The sequence below is a fragment of the Pinus tabuliformis genome, chromosome 3_2, assembly GCF_031772625.1.
Source record: "Pinus tabuliformis cultivar Carrire ecotype Pingquan chromosome 3_2, CPIR1, whole genome shotgun sequence".
Classification (NCBI taxonomy): domain Eukaryota; kingdom Viridiplantae; phylum Streptophyta; class Pinopsida; order Pinales; family Pinaceae; genus Pinus; species Pinus tabuliformis.
The window spans coordinates 19264085-19289879 of NC_142302.1; the positions used below are offsets into that span (position 1 = coordinate 19264085).

At 36.0% G+C, this 25795-nt stretch overlaps 1 pseudogene; it reads left to right on the forward strand.

The window, feature by feature from the left end:
• Positions 1 to 25795, forward strand: part of LOC149179585 (leucine--tRNA ligase, cytoplasmic-like) — a 100597-nt pseudogene that overhangs the window by 22151 nt on the left and 52651 nt on the right.

Genomic DNA, 25795 nt, shown 5'->3' on the forward strand with positions numbered 1-25795 from the left:
GTCTTAGAAGGGTCAAATATAAGTTGGCTAGCTATGATCATGTCAGGTTGCCTCATATTGAAAAACATGCAAATCTATTAAGATGGAAAGACGACACCCTAGAAGAGGCAAGTACTAAAGAGGAAATAGCACAAAAAGAAGCAAAGAAACTTGAGAAGGAAGTTGACTTGGAATATTGTGGACAGGTTTCTTCTTCTTATCATACTCAACTCGGAGCAGCTACCTCATCTTCTACAGCTCCCCAGCAAGCAGCTCAAACTATTCCTCAAGCAGTCAGCACAGATAAGGGAAAAGAAATGGAGCAGGAGCAGACACTCCCAACAACAGAACAACAGAAGGAACATCCAGAACAGCAAGAAGAAATGGCTGAGGCCCCTGTATCTACAGAGCAACAGGCTCAAGAAAGTGTGCCTCCAAGGCAGGAAATAGCAATGGATACCTCAGTACTTCAAACCCCAATAAATGAAGAAAGAACTAGGAAGAGGGATAGACAGCAAGAAACTCCCCTCACTACATCAGCAAGTCAACAAGGGGAGAAAAGGCAAAGATTAAACCCTTTTTCTGAAGAAGAGATGCCTATTGGGCCATCCATAGGTATGTGCGCCCCTAGCATGGAAGCATCAGCCAGTTCCTTCCAACAGGAACAAGAAAGACCACTTGGAGGAGAGGTCAACTCCTCAAGCCAGCAAAGAAGGGCAGAATCCAGCATTAAGCAGCAATTTATTGATATTAAGAAAAGGAATGAGCCAGTCAGACTCCAGCTTTACAATCATTTGCTCAAGATGGCTCCCACAAACCAACAGAGGCTCATGTCAGCATATGACATTACAGAAGGGAAGATGACTATGAGCCATTTCATGCCTACCATGCTGCAGCCACAGTCAGCTGCAGATTACATCAGAACCAACCTAGAAGTGTTTGCAAAGGACATCCACCCAATGGACCAAATAGAGCTACATAAGCAAACGGGTGAGATGGTCTACTCCACTCTTGCAGATAAAACCTTTCTAGCACACAAACTGCAAAATAGTCTCCATAATACTACTGCCCAATTAGAATTGGAGAAAGCATCTTCTCAAGCCAAAGACAACAGGATTAGGTCTTTGGAAGATATCATTATAGAGCTTGGGCATGACCCAAGTGATCCCAAAGCTGTGCAGGCACTACTAAAGAAAAAAGAGGAAGATATAGCAGCTTTGAGGAAGATGGTCAAAATTCCAGCAACCCTTACCCCTCAAATAGAAGATGTTGCTCAGCAGAGGAAGGATCAAGATGTAGAAGCCATGCTGTTGACACTACACAAACAATTGGTAGAAACATAAGGACGATTGATAGAAACAGAGGGTGCATTACAGGCAGCCCTGAAACAGAAAGAAGGAGGGCAGATACCTCAGCCCTCTCAGCCAGTAATTAACCTTGAGGAGCCTCCTCAAATTATAAGTCCTCCCACAGGACAAACACCAGAAGCAGGCCCTTCAGCACCAGCAACAACATCAGGACAGGTACCCAGCCTTGATATGCAAAATATGATGAAAGAACTTCAAGCGCTGGAGGCCCAGATGGCAGAATTAAATGAGGCCAAGGAAAAACTGGCTACACTTAATGAAAAATATGATAAATCAAAGCAAAGTGTAGCTGAAAAAACAAGAGAGGTAAGGGCTCTTGAGAAGAAAATAAAAGAACTGGAGAAAGAGCTCTCTCTTGATAAAATTGTGGCTGAAATCAAGAAAGTCCTGTGGGCCAATATTGGTCAGTCTATAAGAGATCAATGGCAATATATTGAAACCATCCATGAGCATATAGATCTCATAGGTAGGGCCCAAAAAGAAAGTCAAAGAGCAAGGGCATCTCTAGGCAATATGCCTGAGATAGCCAATAGGATGATCAATGTCCTTAACAATCGCACAGGCCCCCAGCTGGCAGCAATGGGTATCTCTAACAGAACTGATACCATTTTACTAGTAAAAAGGGTGCTCACTTTGAGAAATCATGTGCAAACATTGGATAGAAGGTGCCAGGAAATGCAGACAGAGGTGAACAAATTCATGGAGAAATTTACAGCATTGCATAACAGAGGCCTTCCCAGCTTACTAAACAGTGCAGGAAGGTTACTATCTCATGAAAACTATGCCAAGAGGGTAAATACATTTGCTACAAATCAGATCACTGCAGCATCAAGTGCTCCATAGGAAACAGGGCCTGCATCTGGGCAGACTCTCTATGACAGAATAGAGAATTTGTTTTTTATCATGAATGAGATTAGACATCTATTTGAGGTGCCTCCAAATTACTACAAATATACTGAGGCAGATGAAACCTTAGGCACAATTTTGAGACATCAGTTGCCTACTCATGAATGGTGGACAAGCATGATACAGACATTGCTGTGAAGAAACAGATTTTTCACCAAATTTTTGTACATCAATTATAAGTCATCATGTTCATAAAATTGATATATTTACTATGACTGGAAAAGAGTGGACTGAGCCAACTCAGCAAACCAATTTGGCCACTAAAGCAACACCGACAGATGCAGATGACAGGGCTGAAATAGCTGCAGCACGACAAAACAATAAAGGGCTTATTACTCAGAATCAATGCAAAGCACCCTGCAGAGCCAGTTCCCTCAAAAGTCAAGAACTTCTGACAAACAGCAAGCAACTGTTGTATATTCATTAAAGTAGCTTTTAATTTTGTAAGAAATATCTTTGAAAGTTGGTAAGACCAGTTATTGTGCAATAACTTAGAACTGAGATATTTTTGTGATATTTTGTATATATGCACCCCCGCATAGCTTATTAGGGGTTGTTGTTACTCATTTGTTCAAGAGAACTTGGCTATATATCCTCTGAAAGATATAATACAAAGGACTTGTTGGTTTCCAGAAGATATGTTTGGTTTGGACGTGCTGTGATGAAACTATTGACTGCTGCAGGATTCTCGTGTTATGGCGTGATACAATAAGTGTTCTCTACCGTATTTATGTTTTAATTTCTTGCTTAATCTACCTGTGATGTATGGTGTTTAATCTTGGTAGAAAGGTGAAAGATTAGTTCAGGATTTTTCCATCAAAGACACCCTAAACTCAATCCTTACTACTAAATATGTTTTCTTCAGGGTTAGCTGCAACTATGGAATTCTTAAATGCTCATATTTGCTCTAATCACATGATAAGTCTTTATTCAGTAATTCTCTATTGCTGCTGAGTAGGATTTGTTCTTCATTTCGTAATGCACTGTGAAAGAACTCTTAATTTCCTTTCCTGGTGTAATTTAGACTGTTTCCTCTCTAAAAAAATCAAAGTTTGTATCATGAATACCCATCTAGCCTTGCAGTGAACCTCTCTTTATCACAAACATCAAATCCTATTCATTTCTGGACTCCATATGCCCAATGGACTGAACTCTCTTTGATGCTTGCATGCCCTTCTTCGAACAACAGCCAACAACCAAAATTCAAACAAAACTCTTACCTCATAACTAGGCTAAAATCTTCACAAAACAAAGTTAGAACTAAAAGAGAGAGCCCTCTCTGATTACAGGTAGGTTAGAACCTGTAATCCAAAGCTTGGTTAGTGGTTACCCCGGCCGTATTCCCTCAGGAGTCAAAGGGAACAACCTGGGTGTTAACAGGAGGGATGAATAGGGCATCCATTTTTAAAACCCTAACTATTTTCCTTGTGAGGGGAGAATTTAAGTATAAGGAATGCATCAGAGTTTTCTTCTAGGATTCTAATAGAGTAATTTCGCATGCTATAATGAAGAAATATTTCAACGTAAATTTAACACTTGATAATGACACAAAATAGAAACAAAATATGTGATTTCATTACCAACGTGTCCTATGTGACCCTTGTAATAGAAAAATGGCTTACATGACACTAATATGGAGCTCAAGCATTAAATTCCATTAGTGATGTGTAAGCCCTACCCTATCATCTCAAGGATAGCCATCATCATCCTGGCTACATAACAAACAATGCCCATAAAGCAATGTTAAGGTTAGCTTGGTGGTGTCGTGTGTCCATCTGGGAACATCATCAATAAATCCAACACCGAGCCATAATGGAACATAAATTTTAACATTTGGGGTTAATCTAAAGTGGCATGTTCCATGTGGAACCATCTCATACCCCAATGTTCTACTATGGAGGGGAAACATGGTATAACCAAGGTCATATCCTCTCTCCATACTACATAAAATGACATCTAGAATTCTACTATAAGGGATGAGAATCATCTCTCCAAATATATTAGCTACTATGATAACACCACCTTACAAAATATTACTGAAACTAAAGTGAAATCAATAATGTTTTGGGAAGAAGAAAACTTCACACAAAACATACCTTCAAATGTATAATTATATCAAGTCCTATAAACAAGTAACCTCCATATATTAGGGATGGTTAAATGAATAACCCTATTAGGTATTTCCATCCCCTAAGGGGAAATGACATGTTCCAAGCTAACCCATAAATCCATAGGTGTGTGTCAAAGATGGTGGTTGTGGAGTGGGAAGGACTTCGAGGAATGGTCACATATCCCTATGTCTAGTTAATGGAGGTTCAACATCTTGAGTGTATAGATGTAAGGAGGGATAAATTACGGAAGCATCAATTAACCATTTCCTCAACCTTTTTTTTCCACCTCTCTGGTGCACCTTTTACTTCTTTATGATTTATCTTTTTTGGGTACATAGCTTAAGATTTATTTTGATATTTTTCATTACCCTATTAAGATGAGTATTTTATCACTCATCAGGGTTAGGAAAACACAAGAGTTCCTTTTTATATATGAAGAATAATGTGCTTGAGGATCTGGGTGATGGATAATGAGGGGGGTAGAGCTCATGCTAGGTTTTTCCCAGTATTATGATTACAATCCATAATACACGATAATGGACGATAGGAAAAATTAACGTGAATCTTTGTTTGAGTGTCAAAAGAATAACATATACGGCTCTTGGGTATTTGGATTGAAATATTTTACATTTTGTTTGAAGAATAACCTAGGGGTTGGGGTTTTTTTAAGGAGTGTGCATGGTGTTTGAACTAGGTGGGAAGCACGTGAGTGTTGAGGCTTTAATGAAATATAAGGTTTGAAGCGGGGTGTTGTAGCTCAAATTTACCCTCCTTAGAAAAGTTTTTCCTACTCCCATATTTCACCAGATAGTGACTTGACCATGGAAACTTAAAAGAAGACCCCTCCACATTTATCAATCATCATAATTGTAACTTTTTTCTCTCTTAAGAATATTTCCATCACCATCCAATTAAACTTACGTGTTTACATTCTCTCTTCTTGGGATTTATTCCAGGTTTTCAAAATTTTCCTTTGTCATTGATGTAACACTATCAATTAAGCCTTTCAAATCCAATAAATGATTTATCATAAATTTATTACAAGAAATTTTAGTCATTTCCATAAGTGTTGACACAATTCACTCATTAACCCCTCAAATTAATACTTTTGTCTTTTCCTATATCAATTTTACAAAGTAAGTTTTCAATCCTATATAATTTTTTTCTTTTAAGGCTCATATATATCCTCTATCAGCTTCCTAACTTAGCCACTATTTAAAAAGGGAAAATATATGATGAAAGATACATTATAATAATAAATTTTCACAAACCTAAAATGGTTATGGTAACGCATCAATTAAATACAAATTTATTTTTCATTAAATAATATAATATATCACACAAGTTATATGAAATATAAAACCATAGTCTTATAACATATGTTATAAATAAACCATAACTCACACAAGTTATATGAAATATAAAACCATAGTCTTATAACATATGTTATAAATAAACCATAACCTTACAAAAATGAGGATAGCTCAATTCATGTCAACTTTATAAATCAAACTTGTGTTTACACCCCACATGAAGGATTTGGATTACATTAGGTGAAACTAGAAAGGATATCTTTCAAGCAGGTTTATTAATAAATGTCATCCATTGAGAGTAATGATATATCATACTTGATCTTATTGATCCTTTGTCCTTGGATGTCGTGGGATGGAGTTTCTTAAATTTATATAACAAAAAAAACCATTATATATATATATATATATATGAAAAGAAAAGTGAATCTTCGAATGGAATAGACTGTGATATTAAAATTAAATTATATCATCTCTCAATCTAATAGTGTTTCAAGCAACTGATTATCATGAAAATCTACCTCATGATTTATTAGATATCAACATATGATTTGACTTATTCAATTAAATTTTATTTTGAAGCCAAAAACGTTACATATTGAAAGAAGATAAAGTTTTGTTGTATCTTAAATATTTGTATTGGCATATGAGAAAATAAAGAATATATAATGAACTAAGATCATTGGGATGTGGTAACATTGAAAGTTTTGGTTGCAGAATCTTTTTGTTATTTTGTTTTCACTAAATTTTGTTTTTTTTTTTCAATGAAAATGAGAATTATTTTAATTTTTAGATATTTTCATATATGGGATAATTGGAGAGAAAAAATTTAAAAATATTTACTCGAATATAAAGATAAAAAAAAAACTCAATCGTCTTACCTATAATGAGAAACACGTAAAATATATTTATGCCCTGAAATAAAAACCCAAAGAGTTTTACTTCAAGTTATTTTAGGAAAATAGTGATGTCACTAGGTAAGAAAATATATTTGCTTCAAATCATATCTAAATTGTTATATAACTTGTAATAAACCAATTCTCCTTTTTATGTGATGCATGAAAGCCAATTAGAGATGGCTTCAATTTTCTGGGTGAAAATACTTCGTTGGAATAAATTAAAAGAAAAATATAATACAAAAGTAAAGGAACACATGATAAAATGTGATGGATAATAAATAAACAATATAATGTCTTGTTTTTAAAATACACCTAAATTAATGGACCTACCTTAAACATAAATAATAATTAACCGTACCAAGTGTTATTCTTGGTACATTTTATTAATATCCATATTTTTATGTTACCATAAAGATTTAAATTATCCACTGAAGTGGTTTTTAATTACACAAATATTATGCCAGATTATTTTTGCAATTCAAATCCTGTGCACATGGAAAATTCCATCGGAAGCATAATTTATTTTATCCTTCTCATAATTTTTTTAACTCAATGATAATAATAATCATGAAGCTTAAGAAAAATCTCATTAAATATGTTTTTAAGAGTTAGCAGGGACTATCAAATCGAGTCTGTCCCTTAACTATGTCTTGTAAGATCATAGAGAGCAATCCCCTTATCCCTAGAATTTATGGTCTTCTGAAGATTCATAAATTTGGGGCTCCTTTGAGGCCTATTTTTAACATGATAGGTGGTCCTACTTATCCTCTTTCCAAGTTCTTAGCTCAAAATCTTAGTCCTCAAGTAGGTCACACTTATTCTTTTGTTAAAGACCCTGCCTCCTTTGTTCAAGAGTGGAAAGATATCAAGTTGGAACCTGGCGATTTAATGGTTAGTTTTGACGTCGTATCCTTATACAGCAAAATCCCCATCCAAGTGGCCATCGATATCATCAATCGCATCACTGACAAAGGCATTGTCAAATTAGTTGAATTCTTCCTCACCTCAACTTTCTTCTGTTTCCAAGGTGAGTTCTATGAGAAAACTTGTGGTGTTGCGATAGGTTCCACTCTCTCCCCTATCGTCACTAATTTTTTTTATGGAATATTTTGAAACCAAGGATTTAGACACAACTCAATTTCACCCTAAAATGTGGAAGAGGTTCGTTGATGATGCATGTGTCATGTGGCCTCATGGTTGCGAGAAATTGGATCTATTTCTAAACCACTTTAATTCTCAATCGGATTCCATCAAGTTCACGATGGAGGTGGAAGAGAATGGATGTCGTCCCTTCCTTGATATTCTCCTTTCTAGGATGGATGATGGTTCCATATGTCACCGAGCATTTTGAAATAAAAATCACATGGAACAATATCTCCATGCCATCTCTCATCACTTTTTGGCTCAGGAATTTGGGGTTCTTAACACCCTTTCTACTCGTGCTCTAAGAATCTCTGATGATATCCACCTTGATCAAGAGAAATCTCATCTTCTTGAGGTTCTTAGAAAGAATGGGTACAACAATCTCAAATCCTCAAGGCCTTTCACAAATCATGAAAAGTGCCAAGAGTTAAACCTGCTCGTGTTGATCCCGTCTCTAAGGTTCATCTACCGTATATCCAAGGAACCAAGGATAAGATTTCCCATATCCTAAGGAAGATTAATATCGCTTCCTTGTTCAGGCCTCTCCAGAAAATTAAGAATTCGCTGGGATCTTATAAAGATCCTATTGACCCTAAAGACACGAAGGGCTTCTACCTTTTTCCTTGCTCCTGTGGTATTCCCTATATTGGGGGAAAAGGTAGGTCTATTAAACAAAGAATCCATGAGCATGCTGCAGATATTAGACACAATTGATCCCACTCATCAGCCCTAGCCGAGCAAGTAGGGAAAACAAAACACCATGTATGCATTGAAGAATCCAAAGTCATTGCCAGGGTTGATCATTTCCACCATAGGAAGTTTAGGGAAGCGATTGAGATTGAAAGGCATGCCAAAAATCTTAATAGGGATTACGGTTGGAAATTAAGTAAGAGTTGGATTTCGGCTCTCACTTCTTGATTCCTCCCTCTCTGCTCCCTGGTTATTTTTATTTCTAGTTCATTCTTAAGTTTTCATTTTATTTGTACTATTGTTTTCTTCGTTCGTTTAACTCATGTAGTTTTTTTCTTGTTTCCTCCTTTTTATTCATTTTATATATCTATCTTGTTTCCCTACATTTTTTGTAATTTGAAAAGATTGACTCTTTCTCTAACTTTTATTTTGCGCAAGATTATTATTAGGTCCCTTAATATATCTAATATATGTATATAACTTTTTATTTTTAATTAGTAACGCCTTTTTCATTTATATTTTATAGAACCTATTCTTTAGCTTGAGCTCTATACCTTGACCCGAGGTATATATTTTATCTATTTAGATTAAGTTAAGCCTCATGATAATTTTTTTATTTATAAATTGATAATATCTAGTAAGGTATTAAAACATTAAAATAGATTTAAAAACTTTGATATAATAGTTCACTGACCTTATGCATTGAAATATTGATTAAACTATTTTATAAAAGAAGTTTTAAATTAATATATATATTATTTTAACACTTTAATTAATTATTAAAATTAATATTATTCCTAATAGCTAGTTTCTAAATAAACATATAATATTTTAATTAATTTATATTTTTTTATTCCTAAAGGCTAGTTTTTAACCAAAAATATTTTATTATTTTAATAAACAACTCCCCTCCTCTAATAATTAATAATATATTACTTAACTTATTAATTAATTTAACTAATTTACCAACGACTAGTTTTCAACAACTAATTCTGGCCAATGATGCATCCATACTATGTATTCCTTAAGATTGATTGATTATTCACCTTGTTCGGAGGATGGACCACATTAGTTGGTTCGAAATGTCGACCAATGTGATTAATCCAAAATGCATCTATCTGCAATGAACTTGTGTTGATTTTTGGGTAGTTGCGTGAGGTATTTGTTGAAATTTGGTTGAAAACTAGAATTTCTAATCAAGATAATTACTTGTGATTGTTATATTTGTTTCTCATTTAAAATTTTCTTCATTCAATTAGGTAATAAATAAATTATACATGTACAACACACAAAAAGTCAAGAGACACCAAAAATTAGGTCAATGACTAGGGAAAAACGCCCAAGGGGAAAACCCATCAATCCTCTCCTTATAGAATCTTTTTCAACAAGAGAAATCCAAGTCAAATAAAATGACTAGTAACCCAAGTGCCAAGTCAACCCTCCTTCATAAGCTCAAACACTGCGACAATTATGTCCATAAGATATTCAATAATTCTGCCACATGCCTATCCCTAGATGCCAAGTCCCCAAGAGATAGATTTCCTTAGGTAGCTCACATCCCACAAAGATAATAGTCCTTCTTGTAGCTCATATTTCTTAGAGATAATATTCCTTTCTATAGTTCACATTTCATAGAGATGATAGTCCTCTTGTAGCTCACATTCTTTAGAGATAATGGTCTTTTTGTAGCTCACATTCTTACAAAAAATTAGTGCCTCAGGAAGCTTGTATACCACAGAGAAATATGCCTCAAGCATCTGAATTATTCTTCCATGGAGAAGCACTGAATTGGTTTCCAAATAGTGGAGTAATGGTGTCTATATATAGTTGTTTCCTTATTTGAAAAGGTGCCTCTAAACGGTGAGCCGACTTGACTTCTGGAAGGTCGACTTGGTCAACTTGGAGACACAAAATCATACTTAAAAATTCAATTTTATTTCTTTTAAATGTCCAAATGGGACATGATAAGAATAAATTTTTATTTTGAATCAAATACATTCCTTTTTACCTTTTACAATATCATAATTATGAAGATTGAACCTAGTTACAATTTCAACACTCCCTCTTCACTAAGTAGGTATTCATAATGACTATCAAGATGTTCTCAAGTTAAAGAATTCTATAACAAAGGATCATCAATAACAAGATAAGAATCATCATCAATATTAATTATAACATCAACCATATTTCCATAACCCACTCAATACCCTTGACGTATTGGACATATGCATAGTTTGGTAAACAAGCTCACTGTAGAAAGAGACTAGAGAATGATGCCATAATAGGCTCACTATGAAAGAGATAAGAGCACGATTATTAGAGGCTATAGCCTTTGGGACCATTCTCTCTAATCTAGTTCAAAGTGACATAGGGATAACATCCTTAATCAGGTCACTGTACAATGACCTAGAAAGAATGATTGTAGTTTGTCGGACCATTTTCCTATACAAGTCAAAGTCAAACGTGGATTACAACCCTAATCAAGTCACTATACAATGACACATGAAAAATGTCATTCCACTAGAAAATTCTTTAGAATCATGACTATGTACTTGACACATGGATAACCTCCCCAATCAAGTCAAAGTACATGACACAAGAAGAATGTCAGTCCATGATGTTATCCAATATTTCAAACCTTTCTCCCTAATTCCAGTCAATGTAATTAACAGGGATAACATCCATAATTCTAGTCAAAGTACAAGACACTTGGATTGTTGGGTTGTGTTACATTCTTTCCACGATTAGCCCATGTAGTTAACTAGGGGGTTAAAGGGGGGGGGGGGGGGGGGGGGGGGTGGGGGGGCGGCGGAGCCCCCCCTTTGTTGCACCGATTGCATAGTGGAGGGATCACAAGGGGTTTGAGGGGTGCAGGTAACCCCCCTCTATGGGGTCCTGGGCAGTGCCCCGTAAAATTTTGGTTTTGGACCCTATGTTAGGTTGGGCAGACCTTCCTATGGTTTTGTGCACGATTTTCACACATGGTTTTGGACGCGATGGTTTTTGGTCCATGGTTTTGGACATGATGGTTTTTGGTACATGGTATTGGATGCTTTGGCATGTATAAATATGTATTGTAATATTGAAAGGAACATAATGAAAAATCAAGCTAGTAGTCTTGGTTTTGGGATCCAAGGGAAAATCACTGTGTATATGTGTTTTATGTGTTATGCTCTTGCATTATTTATTTTCTGCATGTTTAAAATTTGTATGCAGGTAATTTCTGTAGAGAGTTAAAACCTACATTTGGTATTAGAGTTGTTTTTGGCTTCAAGGGAACGCCTTTGTTGCTGAGGGGTTTTGCTCGAGCCTGTGGTAGACCCTATTCAGTGGGAGATATGCGAGATCGATTTTGGTGGTGAAAGAAGATGGCGATCAGTGGAAAGATAGAGATCAAGAAATTTAATGGTCAAAGTTTTGAGTTGTGGAAACTCAAGATGGAGGATTTGTTGGTGGATAAAGATCAGTGGATAATGGTAGATCTGGGTACTAAACCAACGGGAGTGTCCGATGAAGAATGGAAGAAGTTGGATCAGAAGGCAAAGAGCACAATATGATTGTGTGTCTCAGATTTAGTATCGCTGAATGTATCAGGGGAAGCTACGACGAAGGCTTTATGGGAAAAATTAGGGACTTTGTACCAATCTAAGCCTTTGGTGAATAAACTATTCCTACGAAAAAATTTGTATAACCTGAGGATGAAAGATGGAGACTCGGTGACAAAGCATCTGAACGCATTTAATACTGTGGTAAGTCAATTATTATCTACTAATATTAAAATTTCAGATGAAGATAAGTGCATCAATTTGTTGTGTTCTCTACCAGATTCGTGGGGTAGTCTGGTTATTGCAATAGGTAGTAATGCAACTGCCTTGCAGTTTGATGAAATAGTCTCATCCTTGCTGATGGAGGAAATGAAACAGAAAAATATGGAGAGCCAGAATGGTGATGCCTTGTCTGTACGAGGATGGTCCCAGAATAGAGACAAAAATAAGTCATCGAGTGGGAGGTCTAAATCTAGAGGGATATCTAAATCTCCAGGAAAATCTGTAAAGGTGGTGCATTGGAAATGCAAAAAGGAAGGGCACTACAAAAGGGACTATAAATCTAAAGCTCCTGATAAAGGAAAGGGATTTGATAATTCTCCTTCTGCAGAGGTGAAAACCACCTCAGATGAAGGTGGGGATGTGTACTTGGCTTCTTCAAGTACACATGTAGATCATGAGGCATGGTTGATTGACTCAGGTGCATCCTTTCACTTCACTCCCCATAGAGAGTGGTTCTGCAAGTATGAGAAATATGATGGTGGTGATGTATTCTTGGGGGATAATAGGAAGGCTAGAATCATTGGTCGCAAAAAAGTAAGATTGAAGTTGCAAGGTGGAAGGGTTAGAACACTTCCAAGTGTTCTGCATATTCCTGCATTGATCGGAAATCTGATTTCTGTAAGCAAGCTGGATGATGCAGGTGTAAAAACAGTGTTCGAGAAGGATACCTGCAAGATGGTTTGGGGAGCACTGGTATTGATGCAGGAAGTTCAGATTGGAACTCTATACAAGCTGCAAGGTAGCACTATTGTTGATGGGTGCAACAGTTTTGTGGTTCCTACAAGTGGAGCAGAAAATCTAGTGGTCTCTGGAGAGAACACCATGCTATGGCATCAAAGGCTTGGACATATTGGAGAGAAGGGCCTTTGAATACTTCATGGTAAAAGTATGGTAGAAGGTATGAGTAATAGCTCTATGGATTTTGATTTCTGTGAAAATTGTGTATATGGGAAGCAGAATCGGGTGAGTTTCCCCTCTGGTGGTAAGAGGGTGAAACATATATTAGAGCTTGTGCATAGTGATGTGTTTGGACCTGTGAAGGTTACATCACTGGGTAAGTCTGTGTACTATGTATCATTTATAGATGACTTCTCAAGGAATACATGGATATATTTCCTTAAGAAGAAATCTAAAGTCTTTGACAGGTTTAAAGAATTTAAGGCTCTGGTGGAAACCCAGATAGAGAAGAAGATAAAGGTGCTGAGGATATATAACAGTGGAGAGTTTTTCATTTGAAGAATTCTGTAAGAAGTGTGGTATAGCACAGTAGAAGACTGCTCCATATACACCCCAGCAAAATGGAGTTGCAGAAAGAATGAGAAAGACGTTGATGGAAAGGGCAAGAAGCATGCTCAGTGGTATCGGGTTAGGACAAGAATTCTAGGTAGAGGCGGTAGAGACAACATGTTACCTGGTTAACAGATCACCTTCATCAGTGTTGGAGGATAAGACTCCACAAGAGGTATGGACTGGTAAGAAACCCTCTCTTTCACATCTGAGGGTATTTGAATGTGATGCATATGTACATGTTCCAAAGGAGAAATGAACCAAGTTGGATAGTAGATCTGAAAAGTGCATCTTTATTGGCTATAAGGATGGTTTAAAGGGTTATAAGATTTGGAACCCAGTAACAAGGAAGGTTGTGTACAACCAAGATGTGGTGTTCAGAGAGGTAAAATATGTTATTAAACATGAAGTCAAACCAAAGGAACCTGAGCAGATAGAGTTTGAGATTAAGGAGGAAGAATCAGACTCTACAACAGAGGAGGAATCAAAAGATGAAGAGCCACAAACTCCGGGTGTGAGAAGATCAGTTCGAGAAAGAAGGTAGCCAGAAAGGTATAGTCCATCTGCTTTCTATTCAAATTTTTCTTTATCTATTACTAACGATGATCCCAGAACTGTGAAGGAAGCAGTAGATTCAGAGGATGGAAAACTCTGGAAAGAGGCCATGGTTGATGAAATGGCATCTTTGCACAAAAATGAGGCTTGGGATCTAGTGTAGTTGCCAGTTGGAAGGAAACCCATTAGCAGTAAATGGGTGTTCAAGAAGAAGACAAATGTAAAAGGAAAGGTGGAGAAATACAAAGCTCGATTGGTAGCAAAAGGTTATTCCCAGGTGTCGAGAAATGATTTTGGTGATATTTTTTCTCCTATTGCCAAGGTAACTTGTATTAGATTACTTTTATCTGTTGTTGTTGCTTCTGATTTTGAGGTAGAACAAATGGATGTGAAGAAAACATTTCTTCACAAGGATCTGGAAGAGGAAATCTACATGAAGCAACCTGAAGGCTTTAGGGTGAAGGGTAAGAAAGAACTGGTATGCAAGTTAAAGAAGTCTTTGTATGGGTTAAAACAATCACTAAGGATGTGGTATCAAAAATTTGATACATTTATACGGGGACTTGGCTTCACCAAAAGCAAAGCAGATCACTGTGTGTATTTTAAATTAATTGGTGACTGTTTTATTTATTTGGTCTTGTATGTGGATGATATGTTGCTGGTTGGAAATGACAAAGAAATTACCCAAGAATTTAAAGACCCAATTTTCCTCCAAATTCGACATGAAAGATCTTGGTGCTGCAAACTGTATTTTGGGCATGGAAATTAAAAGAGATCAGGCAAAGAGGAAGCTCTGGTTAAACCAGCGGAAGTATGTTGAGACAATATTGCATAGGTTTAATATGCAGGATAGTAAACCGGTGAAGGTTCCTATTCCTGTAGGTGTAAAGTTATCTGCTGAATAGTGTCCCAAGACACAAGAAGAGGAAGAGGATATGTCCCATGTTCCATATGCAAGTGTAGTCGGTAGCCTGATGTATGCGATGGTATGTACTAGACCAAACATTTCACGTGCAGTGGGAGTATTGAGTAGGTTTATGTCAAAACTAGGGAAGGAGCATTGGACAGTAGTGAAGCGGTTTTTCAGGTATTTGCATGGCACTAGTGATTATGGTTTGTGCTACCAAGGATGACCAAGATTGGACAGATTTTTGGATATCCATGGCTTTGTTGATGCAGACTAGGCTGGAGATCTGGATCAAAGAAGATTTACAAGTGGGTATGTGTTTAACCTATTTGGAGGTGCAGTTAGTTGGATGAGTAAGAAACAATATGTAGTGGCACTATCAACTATAGAGGCAGAATACACGGCAACCACTCATGCAAGCAAGGAAGCAGTTTGGTTGCAGCGATTGTGTCCAAGTATGGGGTTAGTACAGGGAGCTATAAGGATAGACTGTGACAGCCAAAGTGAAATTTTCTTGGCAAAGAACCCTGCATATCATTCAAAGAAAAGCACATTGATGTTCAGTATCACTTTGTGAGGGGTATGATAGAAGACAAAAAGGTGTTGCTCGTAAAGGTGGAAACTTTGGAGAATACTGCAGATGCATTGACAAAATATGTAAGCTCTGAGAATTTCTATTGGTGTAGAGAAACAATGGGCATTATAGGGCTGGATAAATGAATAAGCTCTCTTGTGGCCCCCTGTGGAAAGAAAACAACAAGTGGGAGAATGTTGGGTTGTGTTATATTCTTTCCATGACTAGCCCACGTAGTTAACTGGGGGGTTAGAGGTGGGGGGGGGGGGGGGGGGTGGCGCAAAGCCCCCCCTTTGTTGTGCCTATTGCATATTGGGGGGATCATAGGGGAGTTTGAGGGGTGCAGGTAACCCCCCTCTATGGGGTTCGAGGCAGTGCCCCAGAAAATTTTGGTTTTGGACCCTATGTTAGTTTGGGCAGACCTACCTATGGTTTTGTGCATGATTTTCACACATGGTTTTGGACGCGATGGTTTTCGGTCCATGGTTTTGGGCGCGATGGTTTTCGGTCCATGGTATTGTATGCTTCGGCATGTATAAATATGTATTTTAACATTGAAAGGAACATAATGAAAAATCAAGTTGGTAGTCCCAGTTTTGGGATCCAGGGGAAAATCTCTGTGTATATGTGTTTTATGTGTTATGCTCTTGCATTGTTTATTTTCTTTTTTTTTAGAATTCTTATGTAGGTAATTTCTACATGGGGTTAAAACCTACATGGAGAAACCATATCCATGATGCAATCATCACTCCCTCTTAATGAGAGAGGGATTATCCACAAACCCAAGCTTGTCTTGGGAAAAATTCCCTCTAGAAAGAGTCTTTGTCAGCGTATCAACTATCTTCTCGTCAATGGAGATATACTTGAGCTTCATTTCTTCCTTTCATCACCATGTCCATCATCATACAATCCAACAAGTAGTATTTGAATCCATACTGCTTCTCAACGTGTGAATCTAGCTGTGATATACTTGGTCTCTACCATACGAGGTGACTTACTCATTCTAGATATTATAACTAGGCCCAAACTAAGGTAATCAATGCAAAATGAATCTGGGAACCCTTTCATCTTCATAGGATTCATCCTAGCATATGCTTACAATCCATCATCCAAGAATCTAAGGTCAACTTCCTCTGAAGTCATAACAAGGTTTTTTAATTTCTACCTCTAGAGGAAATACTTTCTCCACAAATACTCACTCTGACACATGAGTCTTGCGACTTCCATCAGAGATAAATCACATTGAATCATCCTTGATACATTCAACCAATCCATAAGTCTTCTTCAATTGTGAGGCGTCTTCTTCAAAAACATGAGGAAACTCTTACAATGTAGGAAAAATTCTTGACATTATCCTCTCCCTCTTTCTGGGAGAACCTTCTCAAATATTGCATGCATGTTGTCGTCTATTGCATGCTAAATATTAACAATAAAGGAATACTTCAAATACATTCTCCCACTGTACTTGGATCTCATATTGTACAATATTATTCAAGTAGAAATTCTGGAAAGTCCTTTTCTTTGCTCCATTCTTCCACTTATTACAACCATTGTCAAAGCCTTGTCGACTTCTACTATGTACTTGCAATCCTCACAGGAGGCCATGGAAGAAAAATTAAAATCATTCAAGGAACTCAAAGATAAGAGACTAACTAATATTAAAATAATAATAGTAGCAATAATCAAACAAAAGAGGCATTAAATACTTATATTTTGAGAAGACTAGTGAAAAGTTAAGTCCCTCTTGATCTTGTCTTCCTTGCATCTGTGGCCACCTTATCATCCTCACCTTCATCATGATGTCATTCTCTTCTTGCTAAGGTTAGGGTTTCTTCTTTTAGCATAAACTTATAATCCGGGTCCAACACTAGGGTTTTATTATTCTTCAAATCAATCTAGGGTTTACACATCCTAATTTTGAAATACTGCTTTTAGACCATCATACTTTGAAACTTAGATCTTAAATGTTATTAATGGAAGCCTTTTATGGCTTGATAAATTGTGTTCTTCGTTGTTGGAAATAATATTTAAAAGAGGGTTTTAGGTTTTCTTTTGACAATATCTTCATCTTCAATCTTTAGAGAGGAGCTCTACCTTTCACTACTCTTTTGTTATAGCATAATATATCAATGCTTTGTGATTTTCAATATCCTAATGTATACATCATTTTCAAGGAATATATATGTTCTCTTAGTAGTTTATACATTGTGACTAAATATACGAAAATGGCCAGCATGCCATTCTTTTTCACATCATACTTTTAGACCTGATTCCAACAAGATATTTTGCGATATCTTCACCAAAAGGAACATATGAAAGATTCATTAATTTTGAGAGTTTCAACCTAAGAGTCTGTTGAGGTCTCCATATGACTTCATACTTTAATCTTATAGAGAATCTTAGCTTCCTTTTCATAAATAAATGATTACATACCTTTGCATACATCAAGGCAATATTTGTCCCACAAATTTGCATCAATTTGCCCCAAATTTGGGTGAAATTATAGAGTATACAGGCTTAGATATTTGACTATACCATAGAGAATTATATGCTTTAAAGACTTAACATTGACAACATAGGTTTAGTGCAGACTTCATCCTTCAATTCAATACTGGAGTGAGGTAGATATGATGATCTAAATGTTTCAAACTTAAGCATGTTTTACTTCATCCTTCTTTGCTTCAAGACAAATATACTCGAGAGCAAATCCTTCATTGTATTTTGTTCTTTCATGGACTAGTGTCGTAGATTTCATGTCTAATAAAAAGTTTAGAGTGATTCTCAGTGATGAGATTGGACTACTGGTATAAAAATATGATCTTGGATGTCATCATTGATTCTTTTCATATACTTGATCTTCTTCTCATAATCAAGTTTGGACTAGTCTTCTTCCACATAGATATATCAACTCAGAATTCGAACTTGTCATTGTTGAAATGATAAATTCGGTCTATAATTAAATAAATTCATACTACTAGACTAGTTCCATAGAGATGATATTCTAGGTTGTTCCATGAATGTAATAGGTTAAAACTTGATTACAATCCAAAGAGGCTCGGACTAGTATACAAACATCTGCCCCTTTTCACAGACTTACACAGATATAACTCGGGATCATGCAATTCGAGATAAAATTAATTTCACATAAATACATATTTAGGAGACTTGTCCCAACACTGCAAATAGAACTCATATCACTTCACAGAGGTAATTCGAAACTTAGATAATAGGACTTCATCATAGAGGTAATTCAAAGTACTCTTCAAAACTAGCTCTTATACCATGTTGAAATTTGAATACAAGCTAGTATTTCTAATTAAGATAATTATGACTGATATACGCGTTTTTAATTTAGAATTTACTTCATTCAATTAGGTCATCAAGTAATTATACAAGTACAATGAAAAAAAAAGACAAGATACACTAGAAATTAGGTTAGTGGCTAGGGAAAAACCCATAAGGGGAAAGCCCAACAATCCTTTCCTTATAAAATATTTTGTCAACAAGAGAAATAAAAATAATATATAAAATAACTAGTGATGCAGGAGCATCCAGACTTAGCCAGCAATGTGATTGTATGTTCATATGTTGTAGATAACAAGATATGAATTTCATTGACCTGAGTGGTCAAAAATCAATTCTTAGTAGAGAGGGTTGGACCTCTCAAAAATTATCTTTATTTCAATTATTGTAATAATTATAATATTGTATTATTTTTAGAATAGGAGATAAGTTGTTAGTATAGGTGTGTACCAGAGCTTGAGAATAGGGATTTAATGGTTGAGTTGATAAAAAAAGAGATTGAGTTGTCAATGTAGTTAGGATAGGATTTCTTTCATAAAAGAAGAAAGAATGTAATGACAGAGGGAGGAGATGATCAAGAACAAAGTGTGTAAGCGAGAGTCTGAGTGACAGAGATAGGGTTTGACATTGAATAGAGGTCAAACAAACTATTGTGATTGAGATGAGAGGGCCAAGACTCTATAATTTCCATTTTTTTGAATAATTGAATGAAGTGTGGTGTGGACGCACTGTTTTGGTGCAGAAATTCATTTGTAGCTATGTATCGGCGTTCCAGACCCTAATCGGGTATTTTCCTTATTTAAACACTTTATTTATAAATCACAGTCAATTAGTATTAAGAGTTAATATTGAGCTTAAGCGCTAAACCTTTTGTTAAGCATCTTTCTTAAAGGTTGTGAATTAAGCACGTGGTAGTATTCAATAAGTGGGAAGTGGTATCTTGTGTGCCTTAAAGGTGGTAAGCGGTATTCTTAAATTTCACATGATTAACCTTAGTGGTCGACACGTAGCATGAGATAACTACTTTTCTCATGCACTCTCGACCTGATATCGGTTGTGCAAGAATCTACGCGAGATTGCACAATAACCATTCGATTAGACGGGTCACATCGACGATGGAGATCATTCGGGTTAGTTGGTGAGTGGACGACGTGATATCCGTTGGATCTCGAGAAGTGAGATCAACTGCGCGGATTGAAATTCTTGATAAAAGGAGAAGCCAATGAGGGACCGACAGTGATTGGTCAGATAAGCAAGACCCTCAGGGGGAAAATCCACATACAAACTCTATTTGTGTGTAGCTGATTGGTCACAAAGCTAACCAGTAGTCTAATTCCAGACTACCACCCCATTTTCATCAACCTCCTATGTTATTTTGGTATCAGAGCACATAGATTAAGTTTTGCTATAGTAAACATGTTGCTGAGGAGAGAAGGAGGCATAGGTTGGGGTAGACCTGTAGAAAATGCAGTTCTGCTAGATGAGATCCAAAATCTATGTACAAGGATGGAGACAATGGAGACTGCTCAGAGGAGAGCACCTGATGAAGGAGATGCTAGTGTTGCAGAAGAATCTTTTGAGGAAGAAGAAGAGAATGAAAGTGAATATGCCAAAGTTCTCAAGATATTGGCTGAACCAAGTGGAATACCAAAGGTGGACATACCTTTGTATGATGGAAATCTCAATGTAGAAGAATTGATGGACTGGATCAGTTCATTAGACAATTATTTTGACTATGAGGAGGTTGATGACAAAAATAAGGTGAAATTTGTAGTTACCAGAATGAAGGGTCATGCAGGTATCTGGTGGGATGAATTACAAACATCTAGAGCAAGAAAGGGGAAGCCCAAGATCAAGCAATGGGATAAAATGGTAAGTAGATTGAAAGCCAAATTTATGCAAAAAGAATATCAATTAAATATTTTCAGACAGTTACAAAATTTGAGGCAAAAAGGAATGACTGTCAAATAATAAACAGAAGAGTTTTATAAGCTGAGCATTAGAGCACGACATGCAGAGGATGATGTATGAAATACAGGATGAAAACAACTTGTTGAGTCTGAAGACAATTGAAGATGCCTATCAAGCAACTTTGAAGGCAGAAGAGAAGATGTTAAGGAAGAAAAATTAGAGGAATAGAGGAAAAGGTCTAGCAAGAGGTAGAGGAACTACCAAATCAAGATTTCAGCACCCTCGAGGTGAAGCAAGAAGTTCAAGTAGTAGACCACCACAAAGAGGATAATTTATTAGAGGAATATTTGCACCTCGAAGAAGAGGCCGAGGAAGAGAAATTCGGTGTTACACATGTGGAGAATGGTGACATGGATCATGGGACTATCCTCATAATAAAGTAACAAATCAGAGGAATGTGAATGTGGCTAAGGCAAGGGATGAAAAACCTCAAATTGCAAACAAAGAAAAATCACCTAAAGTAGGAGAATCCTTGTTGTTGAAAAGGGTATTGTTTAAGGCAAACAAAGAGATAGGAGAACCAGCTCAGAGAAAGAATTTATTCAGAACTACATGCAAGTCCAAAGGAAAATGTTGTAAAGTGATAATTGATAGTGGAAGCACTGATAACCTTGTTTCTACAAAAATGGTGGACAAGTTAGGACTAGTGAATACAGTACACCGTACTCTTTACAAAGTATCATGGTTGCAAAAAGGACATCAACTTATTGTGATAGAACAATGCAAGGTAGAGATACAAATTGGTACTTATAAGGATGTGATATTGTGTGATGTAATGCCAATAGATGTGTGCCATGTGTTTCTAGGAAGACCTTGGTAGTTTGATCAGAAATATATTCATGATGGGATATGAAATACTTACACTCTGGAGAAGGATGGAAATAAACACACACTGCTGCCATTTAAGGATGAAGCATGCAAAGAAGCGTCTGGAAACAATGTTATGTTGATGAGTGGGAAAGAATTGCTGCAAAAATTCAAGAAGGATGAACAGATGCATTTTGTTGTCATAAGGATACCTAAGGTAATTTTAACTTTCACAAACTTAGATGATTTATCTGAAGAGATCAAAAATCTGTTGAATGATTTTGTTGATATTATTGTGGATGAGTTGCCAAATGCATTACCACCCATCAAGATTATTAGTCATCATATTGATCTAATACTTGGAGCAAGTTTGCCAAACAAAGCAGCATACAGGTTAACTCCTCAAGAAAATTCAGAAATTGGAAGACAAGTACAGGAACTGATGGATAAGGGATTAATTAGAGAGAGTCTTAGTCCATGTGTTGTACCAACAGTACTCAGTCCAAAGAATGGTGGTGAATAGCATATGTGTACAGATTCCAGAGTCATAAACAAGATTACTATTAGGTATATATTTCCTTTACCATGAATGGATGATTTGATGGATTACTTAAGTGGGTCAAAGTATTTTTATAAAATAGATCTGAAGAGTGGATATCATCAAATAAGGATTAGAGAAGGAGAAGAATAGAAGACTGAATTTAAAACAAATAGTGGGTTGTATGAGTGGTTAGTGATGCCTTTTGGACTCATTAATGCACCTAGCACATTCATGAGATTAATGAATGAAGTCTTGAAGGAATATGCAAGCAAGTTTGTCATTTTTTATCTTGATGATATTCTAGTTTTCAGTAGAAGCAAAGAAGAACATATGGAGCATCTTAAGTTGGTTTTAATAACTTTACAGAAAGAGAAACTACTGATAAATCTGAATAAATGTAGTTTCATGAAAGAAGAATTAATATATTTGGGATTTGTAGTTTCTAAAGAAGGTTTGAAAATGGATTCAGAGAAAGTCCAAGCAATTTGGAACTGGCCTATTCCAAGAAACATATTTGAGGTAAGAAGCTTCATATTTGAGGGATGATGGCTAGAAGATTAGCAGCTGTTGGGTCCCAGCCTTGTCTTCCTAGCCTCCTCATTTCCCTTGTGTTTAGTCTTAGGGTTTCCGTCTTCCTCCTCCTTATGTTTCGTTTTTGGCGGATTAGTCCTAGTGAGTTTCAGGGTATTAACCTTGTCCCGCTTATGATACTATGGGATATATTATTATTGGATTAGATTCTTTAGGTTCATTTATTTGGATTAAATATGCTTCCTTTACTAATGTCTAAAAAACCCCTTTTGAACCTTATAGTAATATTATATTTACCTAATGACATAATTAACTTTAATAATGGAATAACAGATTATTGAGTATATATTGAGTATTAATAAATATAAATCAGTAATTTAAATATTAAAGGAGACCTGGTTTACCAAATGACCATTAGGCTTAAAAGATAATTAGATAGTAGTATAAATAGATATATATATGATATAACAATAATATTGGTTAATCTAGTATTAATAAACATGAACATTACTTTATTCTAATAATAATAATATTTATTAAGAATTCTATTTGTTTGTTTTTATTAATATTGGAATTATGAATTTTTAAATAAATATGGATTTATTAATAAACATATATTATTATTTTCGAATGGCCATTATACTTAAATAATAAGTAATAAAATGGTAACATTTATTTATATTTAAATATTATTAGAATAATAACAATTATAGATTATTATACTTAAATAATAAACATGGATATTATATTATCCAATGATTTTAATCTTAAGATATAATTAACAAATTTACCGGTTTTAGCTATTTAGAGGTTTGAATTACAACTATTTATATGGTTCTACTAGTATATAGGTTTGAATTACAGCTATATATTAATAAACATATTATTCTCGATTGACCATTATATTTTAATTAATAAATAATAAAATGGTTTATTTTTACCTAAGATAACAAAATTCTAAGAGTGACAATTATTTATACTTAAATAATATTAGAATAATAATAATTATAGATTATTTAACAAACATATGACCATTATATTTAAATAATAAACATGGATATTATATTCAATACTCATATTATTAAATGATCTTAAATATAATTAACAAATTTACCTGTTTTAGCTATTTATAGAAATATTAATAATTGAATTAATGGTTTGACCAAGATCATTAGGTCAAATTAGCCGTTGGAATATAGCCGTTGGAGTCTCTGCACACTCTATTTAATCAGCTAAACCGGATTGGTTCTTCAACTTGTCCTGACGATGAACCACACTGGTTGGTTCGAAATGCGTCGACAAAAGATTGGTTATGTGATTTTGCCGAAGATTATCTAAACAAAAAATAGTGTTAAAAACATTCATAGTCCATGCATGAAGAATGTGATGGCCTTAAAAGGATTTTGTTATTAATCAAATGTTCCAAGACACATGTTTACAATGTACACCACTAGCCCTAATAGTGGGACATTGGAGCCACTCCTTGCTCCTCAAAGAACTAGATGATCTCTCTAATGCCTTACGGGTGGAGCTAAGGTGAAGAGTCCTTTGCTCATATGATGGTGGGGTGTATATAACTAAGGGGTAATCTTCCCCTTTGTGACTCTTTGACTACTATCATGAATGTTCAACTTCCTATGAATTTTCAACTTACATGACTCTCCATATTCATGTGTGTCCTTCGGACTTCCACTTTACAATAAATTTTAATATAATATACATGGTCCAAAATGATGATGTGGCAAATGACAAATCATGATAAGACATGGCATGGCATTGCTGATGTAAACTTCTTTGATGGTAGGTAGTGTCAAGCCACTACTGCTACTATGGGTGATTTATTCTTGAGAATACTCTTGTCTTCCACCTTCTCATGGCTTGGTGATAGGAGTCCTCAATGATCTCAAGTCTTGGGTTGTGATTGCAAGTTGCTATCCTTTTGCTTTGCCTTGATGGATCAACTTGAATGATTAGCTACAAGAATTCCCTTTGCATGTCTTCCATCTTCATCTTTTTCTTCATCATCCCACTAGGTTCTTGTATCTGCAATTCACTCATGACGAGACGACATTAGCCCGAAAAACTCCTAGCCTAAGATGGTGCATTCAACTTCAAAGACTGAGTCGGATTTGATTTGCAGGTCAAAGAGGGAAGCTCAGTGACTACGCATTGCATAGTACCAATAGCCAGGGCTGGGGTTTGAGGCCTGGAAATGTGTAATGCACCATCCAGGTTGGGATGAGTGATAATCACTGCGCAGTTTTGAGAGACGATGAGTCTGGCTGAAGGGGGGCCAAAGTGGAAGATTTATGTGCACTTGTAGAGAGGAAGGTTGATTGTCTTCTGCGTAGTTCTGGGAGACAGTGGGTCAAGATGAGGGGAGGACAACTGCAGGAAACCTATGCACAATTTTGGAAGGGAAGACTGACTGGAAATATTGCACAATTATGGAAGGGAAGGATGGGTCTTGGGTTGAGGAATTCCGCAATGCAACTCTATTGGGGGATAGGAACCACACATTGCACAGATCCAAGGGCCAAGGTCACGACATACCAACTGGAATTGCACAATGCACAGTCCAGGAAGGTTGTCTGAGGCCAAGTTGAAGGGTTGGGGAGCTTCTTTGCAAAATAATAAGTGCTGGACCAGTGAAACTGACAGATAAGTGATGGAGCTTAGACTATGTCCTAACACTTAGAACACTTAATGAATCAAAAACATTGATCACCCATGACACATGAAAAACACTTTCGGTTATGTGTGACCACTTCATGACCAGCTATGGCAAGTGTGACACCTAATATGGACTTTATGGCGACCGTGACGATAGTTGTGCGACAACACTCAAAACTTTGTGAATGAGTGCGACATGTGTTTGCATGGTTAGGAAAACTCATAAACATAAATATGAGCCCTTGGAACCACCATAATGAGCTTATGGATAAAGTGTGACAACCATCATGCAAAAATATGACTTCTTGCTTATGTTGCAAAAGGGAGAGAAACACTTAGCGAAAACACATGGAATTATTTTCAGTGTTTACAACCATACATGTCATTGAAGACATAATGATATGAAAATGATAA